Here is a 9397-nt window from a genome sequence, read left to right on the forward strand (position 1 = left end):
GAAATGTGAAAATTATCACACAATCAGATATTCAAAATTTCCTAGAGTTACTTCAACCCTAGTTTTCGTAACGTTTTGGTCTAACTTTTTTTCCAAATTTTGAAAAATCAATTTCACTGATTTATCCACAAAACTCTTTCCCACTATCTGAGGATATTTCTATCGGGAAGTCCCCACCTGCTTATGACTTCTTTACACAAAAACTTGGCAACCCACTTAGCTTCTTTTCGCTTGGTTGCACATGCCTCCAGCCATCGTGAAAATCTATCTACAACCACCAGCATATATCTTTTCCCTTCAATTGGTTTTATCATATCAACAAAATCGATAACCTACTCACACATAGGACCTCTTGGTGTAGGAATGTAACCAAGAAGAACAGTCACACCTCTGCGAACATTATTTTTCATACAGATTGTACACCTGCCTATTACATAGTCAACCTTTTCAAGCAAATATGGTGCCCAAAAACCATACTCCTTTGTGATCTTTCTCCTAACCTCCCCCCTTGCAACATTAGCTAACCCATGTGCTTCCTGAATCATCAGACTTAATAGGTCTAGAGGCGCTACTATCAACCCCTCATGGTTTCTCCAAAGACCAGTAGCATCTTTGACGGCACCTCGGTCTAGCCATAACTGTTTGTCAATCGTAGAAGCAGCTCCCTGCATCAAAATCACATCCTTAAGCGTAATTTTGTCTTCCAAGTCCACTCCATGAGTGACCAGAAAAACCTTGCCCAATTTGTCCGCTCCTGTGACGGCTTTTGCAGCTTCATCAGCAGCTTTGTTCCCTTGTGTGACTTTTGACACATCAGTTTTATGAGCTGCACACTTAGCTATCGCTATCTCTTAAGGCTTCATCATAGCATGCAACAGTTTCATTATTTGCGCATGATGTTTTATCGGAGAACCATCCGTTTTCTTAAACCCTCGACCTTTCCATACTGCTCCAAACAAATGACATACACTATGTGCATATGCAGAATCAGTATATATCGTCACTCGCTTTCCTTCTGCTAACAAACACGCTTCTGTTAGCCCCACAAGTTCAGCAAGTTGTGCGGACGCAGGCTGTGGTATTACTTCAGCCTTTTCAACAACAAATCCAGTTCCCTGGGCTTTAACTACTGCATAGCCAGCACACAATTTATCTCCTACACTATAACAAGACGCATCAGTCTAATACTCCAGGTCTGCCTCACGTAATGGAAAGGCTTGCAAATCTGATCTAAGCCTCGAGTATTTCTCTGCTTCTTGAACACAATCATGTGGCTCACCATCCTCTGAAGTTGGCAAATTCTCGGCTGGATTCACCGTATCACACCTCACTAGGGTGACATCTTCCTGCTCTAAGAGCCTATGATAGTCTCTGAGCCTAGGCATAGTCAATGTATATTTTCCATAGTTCCGAAGATTTCTGAGACTATGATGGGTAAGGATTGTTACTGGGTAACCCATCATAACAGATGATGCTTTGTCATACATTGAATATACTCCCACCATTGCTCTGTAGCACAGTGGTAGCCCTAGTTCTACTTCTGAATAGGCAGTAGAGTAGTAGGAAATAGGTTGAGGATTCGTCCCTGTACCTGTCGGCTGACAAAGAACTGCACAAGCATATTTACCTCCAGTAGAAGTAGACACATATAGCAAGAAATTCTTAGAGTAGTCTGGTAGTGTGAGTGCCGGTGCCTCTTTTCGTTTCAAATGCCACAAGGCCTTCCTGTGTCCAGGAAAGATTGCTATGGAGTTGTCCATTCCCAGTATCTTTAACCATAGCTCTCAAAGGTCCCTACTTAATTCACTGCTCTCAAATCATGAACCATACGATAAGTCTCATCGGGTTTCTTCAAAGGCAACAAAGGCGTGTTACTCTGAGGATTTTTTATTGATTTCAAAACACCTGCTTTCGAAAGTCCTTAAATTTGTGGTTCAATCCCTTGGATTGCTTCATCTTTCAATGGATACTGATTCTTCCAAGGAGGTCTGGCTCCTGGTCGAAGTTCAACTTTCACCGGTTGGGCTGATTTCACAAGTCCAATATCGGCACTGTGTTGAGACCACAAACCTTCTGGAACTTGTTGCAACATCTCCTCTTTCATAGAGTCTGAATCCATCTTCACACTGCAAATAGATTCATGTGTCATCCGTACAGCTTGTGGCTGTCCTTGTCCTTGAGCCGAAATCATGATTTTGAGAAATCGCTGATCTTCACTCCTCCAAATCACCAAATTCTCTTTCATTGGTACGAAAACAGCTTTCTCTGCTTCTGTCATCATTTCTCCTAAATGCTTCTGCTCATAGTCTTCAGAAACCAACAAGGTCACATGTGGCACACTCTTCTCAATCTCAAATTCTTTATCCAGATAATCGTCTGTGTTTATCTTCATAGCTGCTCCTTGTGGTCCTAAAATTATGCAACATGAGTTGAGTTGAACTTTCTTTGATTGATGACTCAACCATTCCTCTGAGTTCGATTGGGCAGCATTCTTGAAATACTTGAGCGTACAATGAAATGGATATTCAGGAAGTCTCGCATCTGGCATGTTTGCCACAATGAATTTCTCCCATAACTTAGCCTGCTTCAAAAAATCTGCACTGAGATTTCCAATCCAAAATACTGAAGAAGAATCCATCTCTGTCGTCATCAACAATTGGTAAACCTTTTATTTTGGCACTTCTACCAGACAGCCGTCTGGCATACATTTTATTGTACAATTCAATCTACACAATGCATCTCTTCCCAACAATGCAATAGGTGTATGTTCCGATACCAGTATGGGTATTGTAGTTTCTGATTTTTATAGCAGAGCTCAATTGGTTCCGTAAGAGGAATCAGCTGTTTCACTCCCTCAAATCCAATTGTCCGAATCAGTTGATTGGACATAGGGAGATGTGTAGCATCTTCAGGCCGAACACAGGTGAAAGCAGCTCCGCTATCCGCCATCACTTCCAATGGTCGGTTGTTTACTTTCACCTCAATTGTTGGATCTTTTTCCGGTCCTGATGCTACCAGCTGACACCCCCCTTTCGGATCTTCTGGGCACCTCTAGAATCCTGGCTCCGGGCCCCTATAAGGGTTCACCGGTCCTCCAAATGATCTTGACTGGCCCCTGTATCTTCCTCTGAAATTTCCTCTGGTGTTTCCTCCTGGCCCATTACACTCACGGGCAAAGTGACCAACCTGTCCACAATTATAACACACTTCTGAAGATTGCTGGAAGTATGGCTTAAATCTTCCTTCTCTTCCTCTTCCTAAGCCTTCTCGTCCTCTTCCTCTCCAATTCTGTGTCTGTCCAGAAACTGGCTGTGGATATGAAACAACTGGTCCCACTAGTGGTGGCGGGGACAATTGCGGTTGGACCTGGTTCGGTTGAAGCTGTGGCAGTGATTGTTGATTTGATGAACACTGATTCTGCATAACCAAAGCCTGTTTCTTCTCCGTCTTCTTATTCTCCACCAGTTGTATTTGATTGAGTTTTCTGAGAGTTTCTTGGTCCTGTTCTTTCTGGTTGTGTTCCTTTTTCCTGTATAGATCCACTTGATGGGCTATATGATCTGTATAGACACCTTTTGCCATGCTTCCAAGTCCAACCACCTCTGCCAGTTTGCTCCTTACTGGTGAGGGCAGCCCCATCTGCAGTTTAGCTCGCAAAATTGACTGCTCTATTTGACTCACATCTGGATCATTTCCGGTAATATTTCTCCACACTTGATGAGCTCTTGACACATAGGCTCTCGGATTTTCTTGTTGTCCTAGTGGGTCAATCAGAATGTTTTCAGGATGCACATTTGTTGGAAACATATCTTTCAGTGCTCTCCACAGCCTATTTCTACTTGCAGCTAACAACTCAGGATCATTCACCGCAGTCCCCACATATCGATTAAATCCAGCTCTCTGAAAAATGTCTTACATACCTGGAATCCCAAGGAGATTAGCCAAAAGTATCTTAATGTCTCCTATGGCAGACTGTGTTCCCACCGTAATTTCTTCCAACTTTGAAATCCAAGGATATGCTCCATCTTGAAGAGTAGGCAGCTTCTCAAGTATATCTGACATATCGGTATTCTGCAAAGGCTTATACTCCAGGTTCTGTCCTCAAATTATCACTGGCATCATCTTCTTCTTACTTGTGCTCCCTTCATTGTAGGATAAAATCCTCTTGAACATGAAGCACCTTTTATCTCCAAATCTTCATCGCTGTCTCCATCTTCACTTTCATCAGAGATTGAATCTCTTGTATCCTTCATCTTCCAACTTTCATCACCCCTTCTTTCCGCTCTAGCCAACCTCCGTCTGATCACAGGGTCATATCCACCCATGATCTCTTCTGAATCACTCTGATCATCATCTTCAAATTCCATCCTCCTGAACCTCACTCTACCCTTAGTTTCCAGATATGTCGTTTTCTTCTTACTTTTGGAGTTTGGATTCATCTTTATGGTTGTTTCTGCTTGTCCTCTCTCTATTATTCGTTCCTCTTAATCTCTGATGCAATAATCACCCTCCTGAATGATTACTGGAAGCTGAGGATAGACGTCCTTAAACTCTACTTCTTCCTCGTAAGGTGGGGGTCTTTTTGTTGAATCCTTATGTGAGAAAGGTGTATTGACTTCTGCCATTAGTTTTTCTGTTATCTTCACCTCTTTTGCCATTTTCTCTATACCTCTGTCTCTTTTATCTTTTGTATCTTTTATCAGTTTTTGTCAATGTCAGGCCAACGTTTATTCAATTTTCCAGATAACCTTGCAATACCATTAACTAATGGATTACTATTTTGTACTACATCAACAGGAGTAATTACTTTCATAGTTTTGACGTCCTTTTTCCCCATTGTAACAACTCTTTTATATTCCTTTATTGTGAATTATTGTATTATTATTATTATTATTTTAAACTAATTAATTTGTAAACCAAAAAATACTTTAAGCTAAGTAGCTTATGTTTCCCTCCTTTTTTTTTTCTTCTTCTACCAAATTATTGATTAGTGGCAATCTTACCACATCCGATAAAGAAAGGTAAAGGAAACTAGTCAACTTCAGAGCAATCAAAAAAGAAAGACCTGTAATCCAGCAACACTACAGCACCCACAAACCAATTGCTTAATAAGCACCCAATCACTTTACTTTTACAGAATAATCTCAGTGCTGGGTTTCCAACACAACTCTAATCAAAACAACCCATGCACAAAAAACTTCAATGTGCAATTCTCAATTACATCAATTGATCAGTCTGTTGCCAAGTCCCTGCCAAATGGTCACAAAATGAAATATTTTATGCATACACAATGTATCTATTATATCCTGTAAGGGAAAGTAAGTTTGTGGATAGAACAGTACTGGCCTTAATTGGACTGGATCCGGATAAGCACACTCTGTCGCGTGACGCACTGGTCAGCACCTCCTCTCTCTCTGTCTCCTTCTCGTTTCTCACATCACAGGAGAACAAAAGAAACAGACAAGAATTTAGTATTTTATGCACTCACTGGGTTATTTCAACCATACAATACCCTTTTAGACATACCTATGTTCACATTCGCGCTAAGAAATAAGCAAACAGCTTAACTCAGGAATATTATAAATAGCGCAATGACATTTTATTTTATTTTTTTATTTTTATTTTTAATCCGTCAACATAGCTCTCATTTATAAATTCAATCAATCTCAATCAAATAGGTTCATAGTTAAGCAACAGCCACTTTAACAAACAGAATACTTTATTGTGTGTACTCAAAGTCTCCCCCTTTCTTTTTCAGCTCTAAGTCTGCGTCTCCCAGCAGCTCAGTGCAGGCAGGGGAGTGGCCTATTTGCTCTGTGTAACTCTAAACTCATAAAATCCCACACATGCGCAGCTCATTTACTAGTGTGATTTTCAAGGTGAGAGGAGCTCTCCCACAGTAACTTTTCTCTAAGTCAGACAGCAGACAGACCAGCTGTCCCTCCGTTCTTTCCAACACAGACAAACAGTAACACTGAACAAAACGCACAAACCAACACAAAACATAGAACACAAATCCTACTTCGAAGTTTCTTAACTTTACTATCTTCACTTATTCTAATCTGCAGATTTATAGTTATTTTCTTATCCATTACAAATCCTCTCTATACAATCATAACGTCCTCCCAGGGGCTCATAGGTTTTAACCGTAATTAACATATTTCCTTACAAAAACTAAAACCCCTGTTCTCAACCAAAACATATATATGTATATATCTCTAACATAAATCTTATCATAGCATGAGTCAACACACAGCTGAAACACAACAGAGACCTCCTTATTTACACAAACACGTGCTCTCTTTCTCTCACACACACACATAATCAACAAGAATGCATCCATTCATACCGCATGCTTCCGTCGCTCCTATTTCCTTTATAGTCCTTCCTAAATTTGTGCTATCTTGAGTTGCAGATATTCAATGAGAGGCTACTTCGGAAATACAGTGGGGAAAAAAGGATTTAGTCAGCCACCAATTCTGCAAGTTCTCCCACTTAAAAAGATGAGAGAGGCCTGGAAAATAAGTATTTGGTCACCTACAAACAAGCAAGATTTCTGGCTCTCACAGACCTGTAACTTCTTCTTTAAGAGGCTCCTCTGTCATCCACTCGTTACCTGTATTAATGGCACCTGTTTGAACTTGTTATCAGTATAAAAGACACCTGTCCACAACCTCAAACAGTCACACTCCAAACTCCACTAAGGCCAAGACCAAAGAGCTGTCAAAGGACACCAGAAACAAAATTGTAGACCTGCACCAGGCTGGGAAGACTGAATCTGCAATAGGTAAGCAGCTTGGTTTGAAGAAATCAACTGTGGGAGCAATTATTAGGAAATGGAAGACATACAAGACCACTGATAATCTCCCTCGAACGCAAGATCTCACCCCGTGGGGTCAAAATGATCACAAGAACGGTGAGCAAAAATCCCAGAACCACACGGGGGGACCTAGTGAATGACCTGCAGAGAGCTGGGACCAAAGTAACAAAGCCTACCATCAGTAACATACTACGCCGCCAGGGACTTAAATCCTGCAGTGCCAGACGTGTCCCCCTGCATAAGCCAGTACATGTCCAGGCCCGTCTGAAGTTTGCTAGAGTGCATTTGGATGATCCAGAAGAGGATTGGGAGAATGTCATATGGTCAGATGAAACCAAAATATAACTTTTTGGTAAAAACTCAACTCGTTGTGTTTGGAGGACAAAGAATGCTGAGTTGCATCCGAAGAACACCATACCTACTGTGAAGCATGGGGGTGGAAACATCATGCTTTGGGGCTGTTTTTCTGCAAAGGGACCAGGACGACTGATCCGTGTAAAGGAAAGAATGAATGGGGCCATGTATCGTGAGATTTTGAGTGAAAACCTCCTTCCATCAGCAAGGGCATTGAAGATGAAACGTAGCTGGGTCTTTCAGCATGACAATGATCCCAAACACACCGCCCGGGCAACGAAGGAGTGGCTTCGTAAGAAGCATTTCAAGGTCCTGGAGTGGCCTAGCCAGTCTCCAGATCTCAACCCCATAGAAAATCTTTGGAGGGAGTTGAAAGTCTGTGTTGCCCAGCGACAGCCCCAAAACATCACTGCTCTAGAGGAGATCTGCATGGAGGAATGGGCCAAAATACCAGCAACAGTGTGTGAAAACCTTGTGAAGACTTACAGAAAACGTTTGACCTGTGTCATTGCCAACAAAGGGTATGTAACAAAGTATTGAGAAACTTTTGTTATTGACCAAATACTTATTTTCCATCATAATTTGCAAATAAATTCATTAAAAAAAAAAAAAAATTCTCATTTTGTCTGTCATAGTTGATGTGTACCTATGATGAAAATTACAGGCCTCTCTCATCTTTTTAAGTGGGAGAACTTGCACAATTGGTGGCTGACTAAATACTTTTTCCCCCCACTGTATACCTCGTCAACTATATACCGAGAGGTAACATACAATTGAATGTATATTCTACAATCTCACAGTTCCTTGAACTGACCTGAAAATTCACCTAGTGACTCTCCAGGATTTGTGGCCCATCTTAAAGATCGCCTCGTTTGAGGGCTTCCGTAGATCAGCGACGTCCTAACAGTATACATTTTTCCTTAGTTCCTTGTCCTATTCCTTCATTCTATTCCTTTTCCCTTTAATTTTATTCAAGCCAATTTCCCTGGGCCCAGTGTTATCAATTCCTATAGACACTTTTATCCTGTATTATATTCTCACTCCCCCCTGTTTGCGTTGTTTTCAACGCAAACAACTTTAGAAATTTAGAACGGATTCTCATCCCACAGCAAATGACAGCAAAGCGCACACACAAGTTCTTAACGGTGCATCCCCCAACGCACACATAGGCACACGAACTGACCAGCGCCCAAAGTTGTGAGAAAGCTCACCTTATCTGCCGGCCTCTGTAGCGGGAGTCAGCTCGCAGCCCACGATGGAACGCTGAAACAGACGCAACACGTCCCAAAATCCTTGTCGCCAATTCCTGTGGTGTCGAGACAACGATGCTGATATGCTGTGTTGATAAGAAATCCGCTGACACTGTACTTTGATTATAAAGGTTTATTATATCAAAAGATTTCAGCGTCAATTTACAGACTTTTGCAGAGTCTGGAGAACAACTAACCCAATCTCAAATATGATTATTCTCCCCGTCCTTTGTTCAAAACCTGGTATATATCCTATGTAACATAAGATGGGTGGTTTTAGATAGACCAATCCCTAGCCTCTCACATATCCAAGTGTCCTCTATTTCAGGGGGCCCCTATAGTAACACTTTCCAGATGTTTCAGAAAGTAGAGTTCATTTAACCAACCATATGAAAACCTCAGCCAAAGCTATAAATTGTTCAGATACTACACTCCTCAGCAGCAGCTGTTAATCTTTTCTTGAGAAAAACCCTCAACAACTGTATTTTAGGCATTTTTAGATAATGCATGTTGATTAGCCATTTAGCTGTTCGGTTTTAACCACGTGCGGATTCAGCGACAAAAGTTCTTTACTAGCTTCCACACCACAAAGTCATCAACCCCGCCTATTTTTACAATTTCTCTTAACACTTTATTTTAAACCTAAAGCTTAGAAAATATGACAAAAACAATGTGTTTAGGATTCTCTCAACTCCTGTGGACACCGGCGGCCACATAAGCACAAAGTAACCGACATTGTGAAAACTACTTTAACAACATCAAAACAGATATAATGTAGCAGATTTCAACATATTGAGGAGACATTTGACTCTCAAAACAATGTTTTATGTACAGATAGAGGACATAGGTTCAAACGTATGTTGTGTCATCCTATAACTAATGAGCAGGGACTACTGTTGCCCAGAAATCCACTAACTGCTCTGTTAGACAGAGCTGGGGAGTTCTTATGTTCAAGCAGTAATCCAGTAATTTC

The sequence above is a fragment of the Coregonus lavaretus genome (assembly GCF_964263955.1).
Source record: "Coregonus lavaretus genome assembly, chromosome: 21".
NCBI lineage: Eukaryota > Metazoa > Chordata > Actinopteri > Salmoniformes > Salmonidae > Coregonus > Coregonus lavaretus.